Source organism: Botryllus schlosseri, chromosome 3, assembly GCF_051294905.1.
Source record: "Botryllus schlosseri isolate E-star chromosome 3, Bs_hap1, whole genome shotgun sequence".
Lineage (NCBI taxonomy): Eukaryota > Metazoa > Chordata > Ascidiacea > Stolidobranchia > Styelidae > Botryllus > Botryllus schlosseri.
In genome coordinates this window covers 18,679,000-18,693,185 of record NC_137238.1, presented here as the reverse complement: position 1 = coordinate 18,693,185, position 14,186 = coordinate 18,679,000, and the positions used below count along the sequence as shown (strand labels likewise).

Genomic DNA, 14,186 nt, shown 5'->3' with positions numbered 1-14,186 from the left:
CCCCCACATGGAGATAAGCTAAACTTCCGGGGGATTCGCCCCCAGACCCTACAGTTCGGTGAATGTTTTCACATGTACTTGTGAGCACATTCATTCTACTCGGCGTAAGCAGAGAGTTTATGTAGCTGAATCGCGGCAATACCGAATATTATCGATCATTCATGACTGAATCGGTTTTCTCGCTGCCGAATTTTTGGCACACCCTTCGGAGTTCCGTGTTAGCCTATACTTCATTAGGGGTTGGTACGTCGTGGCGCGGTAATGGCTGACGCCGAAATGCCTATTTCTATAAATCATGCGTACATCTCGGAGAAGGGCACCTAATAAGCAAGACATTTAGTGACACTAAATCGCGCAAAGCGCGAAAAGAAATCGAAAAATGTTGGAAAAGGTTTCAGAAAAATACGCTACGATTTAGGTTCATTTGCAAAATAATTTTGGGCACTTTCAAGCTCGACCCCTCTCCAATTGGATGATTTTGGGTGCCCCAGATACGGTCCTACACAAAATGAATGAATCGAAAACGAATGATCGCGCAAACTGCGCTGTATAGCGATGAGTCAGCTCGTACCTGTTCTGTACTTGTCGCTCGCCAAATAACACGTCTTGAACGTCAAGTTAAATCGAACATGTTTCAAGCCCTAATGTTACCTCACGAACTTCTGAATTATTTTAAAAATTGATGTTTTATTTATTCTATCAATGGACAAGCTGTCAACATTGCATCTTGAAATTAAAGTATAAAATTGTATTATACCTCGCGGACCGGCAGGAATGCCGTCGCGGACCGGCACCGGTCCGCGGACCGGCGGTTGAGAACCACTGGTTTAGTGCATTGCAGTGATAACCAACAACGACAGAGACAGGATATCAGAAGTTGGTTGAAATCTGGATTTACAAATGACCACTCTCCATTGTGAATCCGGAAAGTTTCTCAACTAATGTTATCCGAATCACAGGCATAGAATACAATAGTTATTCGTCCATGATTTTTATACGATTCAATTATGTAAGCAAGTTGTTGAAATTAAATGATATACAGATTCCGGTAGAAGTAAATGGTATTCGTGATGTATGCGATTAGAAATGTTTTATATACTTTTGCGTTTGCGTTTGTGTTATTTGGATTGTGAAGTGTTCTCGAAGTAATTTGAGGTCATAAATACCACTTCGCAGAGAAAAATCACGAGATACTAAAATTCGAAATAGAATGCGTTGCAAAATATTAGTTCAAGTCAAAAACACTAGCCCGAAGAACCATTGACTAAACGCGGGGACTGCTGGCAGCACTCCTAATCGCACAACAAAAGATTTTAGGCCATGTTGCCGATGGCGAAAGGCAATGCCAGTCAGTGCCTAGCATATAGCTAAATACATCGATTAGCTTTCTAAAGTAAGGGTGTTTACGGATATGCAGACACCGTCTTGGTCGTATTTCCCGCGTTTATATACCTCTGACGTTCATAATATTACTGTGGATTGACTAACCGTTTCATCATGCAAACGTTTCAACTCCGAATAAAATCTTTTAGCAATACCTGCGATACGCGCTACATCATGGACCTAATCTCACGCGCGTCGAATTCTACACCTGATCGCGACATGGCCCCTGGAGAAACTTTACTGTCGGGTAAATAGCCCAGAATATACCAGAATAGGACACTATGGTGTGATATTTGGTGTCGTCACAGACAAATCCCATGCCTCGGTGAAATTGTATCACGTCACAATTTCCATTTGGCTACAGGCAATTTGACGGTCATTTTTGACCGGCTTGCCGAGCATTAAATTTGGTAAAACGGGTATCAATCGAAATCTGACTCTGCACTGATTACGAAAATATAAATTTTATTCCGCTCGTGGCCCTGGAACTCCCACAATCAGCCTCGAATTTTTCATTGTTATGGAGATTGGCATTGGGACGCAACAATGCTGTCTGGCTCTTTTTCTCTTGAGCTACTATCTCGTTTCGCCAGACAGCATTGTTACGTCCTGAGCTACTCTCTCGTTTCGCCAGATGAAGCAATTGGTATCACGCTGTTACGCCTCGACCAAACAATAGGTTGGCACTTTGCAATGAGAAGAATGCAGTTCTGAACTGGTATTTGACACGAATCAGCAAAAGTCACACTAATTTGGAATGAATGTAGACCAGTGGTTCCCAAACTTTTTCGGTGTGAGGGCCAAATTTAGAATTTCAGAGTACGGTCGGGGCCGCACGAATACTATACGGCTATGAAACGGACCCAACAGTCATGATGGCTACTTCGGAATAGTTTTATTGTCCTGGTGAGATTTCAAAACTGTACACTGTTTACCGCTACTTATCTGCTGCATTGGGTGTCCGCTGAGGGAATTAACTTTTCTCACCTAAACGCGCGAAACGCGAGAAATTTCTTCAGTTTCTTGACTGAATCAGTCAATATGATCGGGAATTGCATGTATTGCTATCGATTTTCATACTGTCTCTGTTCACGTTATCTGATTTACCGGTAGAGCTGAGTGAGGTGTGTTTGAAAAGGTATGGGCCCCCTCAATAGTAATTAAACATATCCGGGGGTATACCCGTTGGCAGGACTTCGTCAGGACCCCGGGCTCCCATAGGGTGATAAACTGATCCCACATCACGTTGTTCGCTTTTGCCACGAAATTAAAGTTGTACTGTTTCGTGAGAGCTTCTTGGAGGTACAGAACTTCAATATACAATTGAATAGTATATTCATATTCATATTGAAATGAACCCGAATATTTTCGGCTGACACTCGTCAGGGGTAATCGTCAGCAACTAGTAGAGAATAGGAAAGAACATTGTATATCAACAATCGTATCACAAAATATGACGTCACCAGCATGAAAGAGAGAGCGTTCAATGTACTATTTTTAGGTGGTACATGAACTCCTTCTGTTGACAGAGTTTTGGTCGGTGTATTTTGATAAAAGTCGACTCCAAGGCCCACAAATGGAATTGTGAACGGCCCCGCCCAACAATTCGCAATCAGTCGTCTCGATAATTATTCGCGCAAATCGACAGCGCGACGCGCGAATATTTCGATAATTCATGATAAAATCGGTGAAGAAGATCGGGAATTGCATGGCTGTCCTCTTTGCCCAGGTAATCAGATTTACCGGTAGAGCTGAGTGAGAGGTGTCTTTGAAACTGCAGACCCCGTAAAATTAAACATCTTCGGGAGGGCGGACCCCTAGGTATGACTTCTTTACATGATGTTATTTCGTGACATCCTGTCCGCTACATCAAAAAATGTAGAATTGCCCAAACCTACTAAACTGAAAGATCACACGATCTCAGATTGGTATTTCTTCACTGGCATATAATTTTCTTTCCTGTGGGATGGTATTTGTCTTGTGAGGTTCAGATTGCCACGACAAGAACATTAGGCGCCAGTCATTTAGGCGCCAATATGGACAAATAAACCTATATGTATTTTGTATATATAACGAAGTTTTTGGTATTTCGAAGTTTTTGGTCAGCATAAAAGCAGTCCTTTACGGCCAAGACTTTCTCGCTGCCGATCGTTCTGACACACTTCTTGGAGTCACATGTTACATGGCCTAAAACTTTATATGTGTTGATGCGTTGTTGTGCGGTCATGGCCAGCGCTGATATATGCCCATTTCTATAATTGGGGGGTCTGGGGTGCGGCAGTTACGGCCCAGACTATAGGACTACCAATTATGCTGCTTTTAGCCGGCTAAGCAGTATGCATCTTGGTGTAGTCAATCGTGAGTCACGTGTGGCACATCTAGTTATCATAGGTTACCATACGTCCTCTTTTAAGATGATTTGTCCTATTTTTTGATTTTTTTTAAATCCTCTTTTTTGATTTTTTTTAAAGGGGCCTCGGAGGACGCCCAAATGTCTTCTTTTTTGAGATTTTGTCGTCTTTTTTTGAGGATTTTGGTTACATATAGGGCCAAACTCGACTGATATACATTATGTCAGCACTGTATGAATGCCATACGGCGGCTATTTCGGGAGCTGGGCCGGAAGGTTGACCTTTTTTCAGTCAACCACCTGTTAATGTCAAATAAAAACTGTATTTTCCGGGAGTTGAGCCTCTTTTTCTTTTTTAATCAAGCGACCACGAAGTGGGAAAGATTTCCCATTTTTTCAGGATTTTCCTCCGGTTTTGAAAGTAATCAATACCTATTTATATCTATAGCTACTGCTCGTTCAACTCGAATGGTAGGGCACATTGCAAACAGCAGTGACGTAACGTTAGCAGTCTATACTCACAACTTTCCTGCAATTTTATAATTAAAAACTACAGAGGCCAAGCCAAGCAAGAGTATTTTATAAATATAAATTTTATTTTTTGTCATAAATCGATTTCTTAATATATTTTGGGTTGGGGTGGGGGCCGCAAGAAGGCTATCTGGGGGCCGCATGAGGCCCTCGGGGCCGCGCTTGGGAATCACTGATGTAGACTGTAGAGTATTATGTCATCGTTTTGTGGGACAACTATATTTAATGGTATTGTTCTTGTGGACTCAGTATAGTTGTACATTTCTCGCAGTTCATTGTGCACCAATAATACAGCAATGTGTTAAATGTGTAGTTTGATGTACATTGTTTTAATTTAGATTTTGGTTTCTATGACTCAGCGAAAATTGGGGACTCCGCGAAGGCTTACAGTGCTATCACGAAATCAGTACATATTTATCACAAGCTAATACGCAAAGCATAACCAGCTATTACGCAAAGCTAACCCTTGAGAAATTTCAGTGACAAAATGTGCTACGGATTGACAACATCGAATCGCAACCGATAGGAATCGAGTGCCCGGATCAATTCGAATCAATATTTTCGCGTACTATTTTAGTAATTAAAATGAAATTCCACTGTCACTTGAAAATATGAGATTCTTCAATGAATGCTCGCAGTGCACATAGAATATGATTGCATGCGCGCGATTGCTACACATTTTCAATGAGTCAGCAAGAGTGCCTATCGGCTGGGGTAAGTCAGGTAAATGGTTATTGGTAGCCGGCAATCAAACCCGCATTTCCAAATGCGAAAGGAAGAAGGCAGTTTCTTTTCGTCCTTATACCATCTACGTGCTTGTGCGACAGATCGACGAAGCAACCGCAAGGTTATCGACTGAGCAGTGAGCACCAACATTCACCTATTCACGTAATCCCAGTGCGCTGACGCCTAGCGAGGAAGCAGCGTATACCAGTTTTACGATGAAATCTTTGGTCTTGTGGTTCCATAATCTACCAGGCAAGAGGCTAGACCAGTGGTTCTCAACCTTTTTGGCTTCGCGGACCCCTTTTGACCGTCACGGACCCTCGCGGACCCCCTCTAGTTTTAGTTCAATTTTAGCTCTATTATGGTGCAACCTTCATATCGGTCTTGTGCAAATATGAACTGTAGGCTTGTGATAAACAGCAAAATAATGATTTTTCTTGAAAATAACATCCTATTTATGTAGAAATTGAAAGACTTTAATTATTTCAAAGCTAATTTTGCTGCTGTATTTCTTGAAGTACGTGGTCGTGTCTTGAAAATCCGCGACTTCGTTTTGATATGAACGAGTAGTGCCGAAAACCATTTCCGCAAAGATAAAGGGAGTCTAATGGACTATAACGCATAACGCTTCAGACGATGCTTTTGGTGTGATCGTAACATTTATGGCGCCAAAATGAAGAAATATATATTTTATGAACATATCACGTCCAGCATCTAGCGCAGCGACGGGCAACATACGGACCGCGGGCCGAATTGTGCCCGCGACGGCATTTTGATCGGCCCGCCGAGAGTTTCTACCGTAAGGCAGTGGCGGCTCGTGACAATATCGGGTGGAGGGGCAAGGGCTGCAAGCGACTTTTTATCAAGATGACGTCACAATGGCGTTTTCCAACGTAAACAAGTAACTTGGTGGTACGGACTACGGTAACACGAACTTCTCGACAACAGTGATTTTAACGTATGTGCCGCGAGAGGTCTGCCGGTGAGCTGTGACTTGAAGTGTGGTAACTGCGTAAACGGCGTACGGAACAAAGATTCGACACGGTTCATGTTCGCACTATACCTGACTAATTATCTGCAGAAATGGAAATGACTATAACTCGAGAGATTGCGTAAGCCTAACTGGAAAGGTCAACGAGTTCGGACACATACGCAATTGTTATCTCAGAGATTGGACATGTCATATTGAGTCCAAAACATAATTCTGAAAAACTACGGATAGCAGCCACGGAAATTCGGTCCCGGTACAGCATCATAGGAGATTTTGGCCTTGAGGCTGGAGACTGTCACACGACACATACGGCTTACGGTCTAGTGTCTATATGTCTGCTGCAAAATCGCCTTTGGAAAATATATTACCGAATAAATACGTGGATGAAAGTCGAAAACTTGGTACACTGTTACATGAAATCACCGAGAAGTAGCCTCATGACCGTTTTCGGTATGGTTCACTGTCAAAATTAATACGAACAGACCAACACCGAATTTTGCGTAAAATTTACTGAGGAATAGGCTGATCAAGCGATCAGCTGTTAGCCGCCATCGAAAACGAAACAGCTATCGCGCTTGACAGGGGTTGTAATTGTAAGCAAATGGCCTGAAGGCCACAATTTCACGGTGAAATTGACATTGGAGAATATAAAATAAAAGTAAATATTTGAATGCAGACCGAGGATGTTAGTAAACTGTTTCATGTCATCAACATCATATCACCTATCTCAGTATGGAACACAGTTAGCGTTAACACAGATACACCGGCTTTTGCGTGAAATTCGCAATGCGTTAGGTAGGCTAAGTGTCAGATCAGCGCACATCTCTACCATACTCGACCTTGATAACCAAATTGCTGCCCTAATCATTGAGTGCCAACCTTGAGACTTGGCACAGCTTTCGATACTAAAATCAAGACATACCATGCAAAAGCTGATGACGGATCTAGGTAAAGAGCATCGTTAAAATCAGTGGAGACCAATACCGGCTTTGTGTAACATATGTTTGCGATAAATGACGAGTCAGCTCTCACTCGACTTAGGAAACGAAATTACCACTAACACAGTATACAGTGAAAAACTTGAAACTTGGTACAGCGTTCGATACTAACATTAAGACTTACCGTACCAAATGTCATGACCGATCTCGGTATGGAACATCGTCAAAATCAATGGATACCAATACCGGCTTTTGAGTAAAATCTGTTTGCGATACATGACGGATCAGCACACACTCTACTTCGGAAACGGAATTACTACCCTAAACTTTGAGTAGAAACCCTGAAACTTGGGACAGTGTTAAATACCACCATCACGACATGACAAACCAAGTTTCAAGAATTATCATGGTGTGAAACACCATCAAAATAGACCTATACCAGCAAAGGTCGACCAAACGCATATGACGGTAACCGAGTTCAGATATAGATACGATTGTTACATCACACCTTAAGGGCGATCAGGCTATGTTGCCCCGGTTGCTCGGTAATTTTGTGAATAGGAGAGAGTAAATCACTGTTTCTTTATTGTGCGCGGCTTTAAGAGAATAGACAGTGAAAGCTTGTTATGAGCGCTACCGGGGCATGCCCCGGCTAGGCATTCGCAAAGCGAAAACACGAAGAGAATTCGATTTTCGCAGAGACTTCGCTATATATGGGCATACAAGCGAAAGGACAAGAAGAATACGATTTTCGCTGTGATTTCGGTGCGTCTATAAATAGTGAAGAATTGTTATTGAACAGAATTTTAGGTGGGGCAATGCCCCAGTTGCCCTATAGGACGAGCCGCCACTGCGTCAAGGTCATATCCTAATCTAAAAGTGTAGACAAATTCTATGCGCCAAATAATGGATCCAAGTTTTCCAATCTGAGAAAGACTGTCATGAAACGGGTTTACCTATATATTTACGAGCAAACATTTTCGACCACGAACAATTGAACATTAACAAAACAAGGCTGCATACCAATATAGCTGGTTATAAGAATTTCAGGGTTGGAGCGTAATGCGTTGATAGTGCGGGAATTAGAGCTTATTGTCTCTGGTGATCTGTATAAAAGTATAGCTAACCAATAGTCTTGGTGCTCGGCTATACAATACTTATCTCGAGAAGCTGTTCCTTGGGTGAATCTCTTCGTAACAGATATATACTCAATACCAGAGGTCTCAAACACGCGGCCCGCGACGACATTTTAGATTTTTATTAATTTGACAATATATAAGTGTCACATATATCTTTTCAGGTTATAAAGTGAAAATGTCCTCTTTAATTGCTCCGAAAGCCTGAAACTATTCATCAAACTTCACTATCACATCAATTGCAAACGCTACCATGCAGTGGAAGATTCACTATTTCGCCACATTTCCAACTCATGATGACAAAACGTGACCCTTAGACGATTCGTGACTGAAATTTGTGAGTTGGACTTAGATGCAACCTTTCTTAGAATTACTCAGACTCGGGCTAACTCGATGGCAAAATGAAAATGACTCGAGTGGATTTGGAGTGACTCGAAATACCGTGAATTTGTTAGAACCATGAACGCAACAAAGTAATCGCGTATCAGGGGAATAGTAATAGATTATAGATCATAAGGTCGCAGCTTGGTATTTCGCTAACTAAGCAAGTAGTTATGGCAACCATTGGCAATCTGTTAGTTACATGTTTGGTCGCTAAACCATACTATTAAGGCCACTTAAAGGTACCGAGTACCCCAGTGGTACGCTCCAACTATGTAACAGCAATGGGCCGTTCAGCGTTCCGACATTTCAATCACTAGGACACATTCATCAATATATTTATATTATATTTAGATTTTTTTCTGCTCCTATATTTGAAGATATTCGGCCATGAGATTAATAACCTACTTATCAGAAGTATACCCGAATCCTGGATTGAAATTGCAATGCTCAACTTAAAAATGTTTCGATATCAGATCAGTCTCTATTATCAATCTGTTCAATTCAAAATATTCAGAGTAGCTGAAAAATTATAACCCGATAGGTTTTATGATGGCATCATACATTTGTCCGCCCATATGGTGTCTATATCTTATAATTAATATATATCCAGTACAACAACAATTCGATTAAAATAGTTATAAATGTGATGATTCTTTTCGTGCCAGGCCTAAATTGATACAATAGTAAATCACATTTTGACGATGTGTGTTTACTGTCAGTCTGTTGGATCGGCTCACTTTCAATACGACAATTCATTCCCGCCAAATAAGGCCTACTTGGAAAGACATGGAATACCCCTGTAAATGCTGCGGCCCGCGGCGTCGTCAAAACTGGAAAACTGGCCAGCGAGCACATTTGAGTTTGAGACCTCTGCTCAATACAATGGTTTATTCAGAACGTTATACAGTAGTAGCGTATAGAGTCTCATAATCAAAGTAAAGTAATCTCTAACACGTGTTACCTACACTTATATAGAAGTCTCGACTCTCGAGTAATCACAACAAGAAGTAGTTTCATATCCGAGACATAGCGAAATATCATGGGCGAGTGATCACAGCGTTATCACTGCAATAGTGTAGCGTACCGCTCCATGATTAACCTATAATTACCCTCGATGATAACTGATTATGTTACTGCTACGTCTTGTTGTGTTGCACTCTTTTATGGAGTCGCCTTTGAGTCACCGTCCGAGCCAGTCGTCTTTTAGTCTCCGTCGGACGAGCATCGTCGTGTTTTAGTTGTTTTATTAAAAGAGCAATGCTGACTTGTATACTTGGACTTATCGAGCCGCGGATCAAGAAGAACGCGCGCCCACGACAGCACGCTATAATAGCTACGAAACACTCCTTGTTCATCAAAAAAGCAGCCTTGTCGATATAGGGCATCCGCAATAACAATGCGCCAAATCTGATAGCCGAGCTTTAAGAGCAGGTATATCATTGTCCGATTTGTGACCAGTGTCAGCCGAAAATATTCGGGTTCATTTCAATATGAATATACTATTCAATTGTATATTGAAGTTCTGTACCTCCAAGAAACTGTTCAAATGGTGATTATGTATATCACAAGATCAAATGGATTTCGTGGCGAGGTTTTAATCCCTGCATTGGGACAAGTGAGGGAAATACTTCTAATCCGTGTATGCGGTGTCTTACAAAAAGCCTAGAGGTGGGCCGTGCTATAAGTCGGCAGTTACGGAAAATAAAAAGAATATCGGCCTGGTGTAAATGACCATAGTAGTCGACAAACACCATGATCGGAAATTTTTATTTCAAACGACTGTACACTAATTTGATGAGACTGACAACTTCAAATCGAGAAGGTTTCGCAGATATTACGAAGTCACCCTGATTGACGTTACTATCTCCATCTTTTTATTTTTTTCACAAACCCAAACAAAACGTCTCTAAACAGCAATATGTTTGTATCAGCAGATTAATGGAAAATTGGCAATGAAAATGAATTTCCACACTACGATAGTTCATGTCAGACGATTATTATGATGATATGAGTCATGAGGTTTTAGCAGTTGTGGTGCGAAACTGCCTCATGGTCTCTCAAATTAAAAAAATACAATAAAAAATCGGTTATCAACCATTTTAAAAATTTAGAGGTCTCGCGGACCCCCTGAAATTGCTTCGCGGACCCCTAGGGGTCCGCGGACCCCCGGTTGAGAACCGCTGGGCTAGACAATATACCGTTACGCTATTGGTTAAGTGTCGTAATCGTTAGTATTGATAGACCTACATCTTGCCATATTTACTCGTTTATAACTCCGCTGGATCTGGATGGCGACTGAATCTAATACCTTCCGGTCCCCCGTCGTCTCCCAATCCATACCAGTTTACATGTTGTGTTTGTTGGTGAGATGAAAAAAGCATACTGACTGACTGACTGACCATCCCGTCATTACTATTGCATGCGAAATTTAAGAGAACTATAGTAATGCGAGCGATTCGTATTGATATGGTTGGTATCATCTTCTTTGATAGTCGGAAGTCCTGAATCGATTAGATCTACTTCAATCGAATTGACACCAAGTGATTGAAATCTAAAATTACTCTTTGTACCAAACCCCATGTTGTAACGTTCGGTTCAGAAATTTTTTGCCTTCTCTGGAGCGCTCCGTTTCGTCTGGTTGAGAGCAGTATTGTGGTACACGTGGTTCTCAACTAGGGTTGGTGCCATTTGAAATTCTCAGGGCGCGGTGAGATAATGAGGTAATGCAATACTACAAAGCATATTACTTTGTCGAGCTCCTACTCATTAGGTGCGGATTATTACTATACTGGCGCCTCTGCGTTACGACGTTGAATACGTCGAGAGGCACCGGAATACGGCCAGTCACATTGTTTCGCTGTTCAGTTATAATCTGAAACCGTTGTTTGATTTGGTGGAACTCATCAAGTTCCGTCCATGTAGTGCTAAAGTGCGTCACGAGCTAATTATATCTTTGGTTGCATCGACTACGTCGGACTACAACATCTTCAGTCGATTTTACATGGTATGACATGGTATAACTGTAGCCATCGACAGTCGTCGAGCATGTCCGCATTCGAGTCGAAATACAAGCAATTTCTTCTAAATCAATACTAAACAGTTTTCAGGATTACCGGACCATGACCTAACATCGACCTCGCCCTCCGCCACATGCCACCCCATTTTGTCGCTTGAGTCTTATATTCTCTGCATTACTTTTCATTCAGTGTGCATGCCTCTTATTTACTTCGCCTAGGCTAAGGTGGGTGTCTGATCTTAATGGCTACTCGAAGTTGTTTCGACACCTTCCTATCTTTTCATTGTATCGCAGTCTCGTGATGTTTTGAAACGATGAAAATATTACTAAACCTGATTGATTGATTATTGCGCGAATTAAACTTGGTAGTAGTAGAAATCCAAATCTAAGTATATGTGGAATCATAATTGAGCTGTCAATTTCAATGTAACCATGAAAACTGGCAATGTCTGTGGTGTTATGCGCGAAAAGCGGATAACACCACCCATCTACGCAAACTTACTTACCTCACTATATTTACGAGTTGGTGGCCACCTCGTACAAAATGTTCAAACGCCTTAGCAATTTGTAACTATAGTAACCAGGTGAATCGACGCGACCTCGTTAGAGACGTCGTCGATTCTGATACGCGCGTGCTCTGGGAAGCACCATCCCCGGTCTCCTGTCTCGACTAAAGAGACGTTCTCCTTTTCTGAAGTCTAAATTAAATTGTATTTGTGCCGTGTTCAACAGGATTCTTCAGCTAGTTTCGTGATAGTCTTTTCAATCGGAACGGGAAATTGGAGAGTATTTTTGTGTATATGTCTGCGAATCGGAATTCGATTGCGAATCATTTGTCAGTGTTCCATTCCATATGAACACGGCTTATCGTGCACGGCATTGAATATCGTTGTCAAATATTGATGCATCACGAGACGGGACAATTCTGAATTTATTCGATTCGTTTGAAGGGGAACCTTCTATATTCCAATAAACTTGATTGATGGACAGACTCGTATCGAGACCAACAATATCGAATTTCAAACTATTGGGCATTTGGTAGATAGTGGATTTCTATTGATGAGATGGCGGCATTGATGAGATGGCGGCATACTCCCACAATTGGAATTACTTCCAGCCCATAATCGTTACATTAAATACGAATGATACGTTATATATTTTTCCCTTGATCTTTTTGCAGCATATAGACACTGATATACTCCCAAAAATACTTTCCGAACGTAAATCGGGAAATGCAGCAATGCCGCTACAATCGATGGGTTAATCTGCAAATAATTGTCGCGATGCGAGCTATACTCAACGCGATATCAGAAACCCGTTGTTTGGACAGAAGAAATAATTACTTATTGCTTGCGTGCTTTCGCGTTTGTAAGCATCAGTCTTGCTGCTTGAAACATCATTCCGGAGTTGTCGCGTATTACTTGCGAACTTGCCCGTGCGTAGTATATTTCGTAACGCACACGGCGCATTGTGCGTGAATTACATTGATCCAACACAAAATCCTCAGTGACATAATTTCAGATTTTACTCGATGCATTTGAACGGGAACCTTCTATATTTAATCACCGTCGGACGGACTGGAAACGCAGTTCCACTTTTAAATGCTCGCAGGATATCGTTCTAAGATTCAATTTATTACCCCGACTTCATGGCTTGATATGAATGAGTGCAGGACCGGAATTAATACGTCACAGGACTGGTCTAACGACCAGCGGCATGTAGTGAAGATCGTTCTAGTGGGACTATGTCGCCGATACGGGATGAATATGATGTCACAAGACCCCGCCTCCTCGTACAAATATAAAAGTAACTCTCAATTCACATGTCTTAAGACAGTGGTTCTCTACCTTTTTGTCTTCGCGGACCCCTTTTGGACCGTCACGGACCCCCGCGAAGTTTTAGTTCAAATTTAGCTCAATTCTCGTGCAATCGTCCTATGTCTTGTGCAAAATGATGTTTATCACTGGCTGTATACCCTAGGTCAGTGGTTCTCAACCGCCGGTCCGCGGACCGGTGCCGGTCCGTGACGACATTCCTGCCGGTCCGCGAGGTATATTACAATTTTATACTTCAATTTCAAGATGTAATGTTGAAGGATTGTCCATTGATAAAATAAATAAAGCATCAAATTTTAAAATAATTCATAAGTTCGTGAGGTATCATTAGGGCTTGAAACATGTTCGATTTGACTTATAGATCAAGACGTGTTATTTGACGAGCGACAAGTACAGAACAGGTACGAACTGACTCATCGTTAAACAGCGAAGTTGGCGCGATCATTCGTTTTCGATTCATTCATTTTGTGTAGGACCGTAACTGGGGCACCCAAAACCGCCCAAATGGATAGGGGCCGAGCTTGAAAAGTGCCCAAATTATTTTGCAAATGAACCTAAATCATAGCGTATTTTTCTGAAACTTTTTCCAACATTTTTCAATTTCTTTTCGCGCTTTGCGCGATTTAGTGTCACTAAATGTCTTGCATATTAGATGCCCTTCTCCGAGATATACGCATGATTTATAGAAAAAGGCATTTCGGCGTCAGCCATTACCACGCCACGACGCACCTACCCGTAATGAAGTATAGGCTAACATGGAACTCCGGAGGGTGTGCCAAAAATTCGGCAGCGAGAAAACCGATTCAGTTATGAATGATCGATAATATTCGGTATTGCCGCAATTAAGCTACATAAACTCTTTGCTTACACCGAGTAGAATGAATGCGCTCACAAGT

General features: G+C 41.7%; 1 long non-coding RNA gene across 1 annotated transcript in view; it reads left to right on the top strand.

The window, feature by feature from the left end:
- LOC145435009 (uncharacterized) overlaps nucleotides 1-14,186 on the top strand; it is a 210,186-nt gene that overhangs the window by 111,443 nt on the left and 84,557 nt on the right. The window lies entirely within an intron of this gene.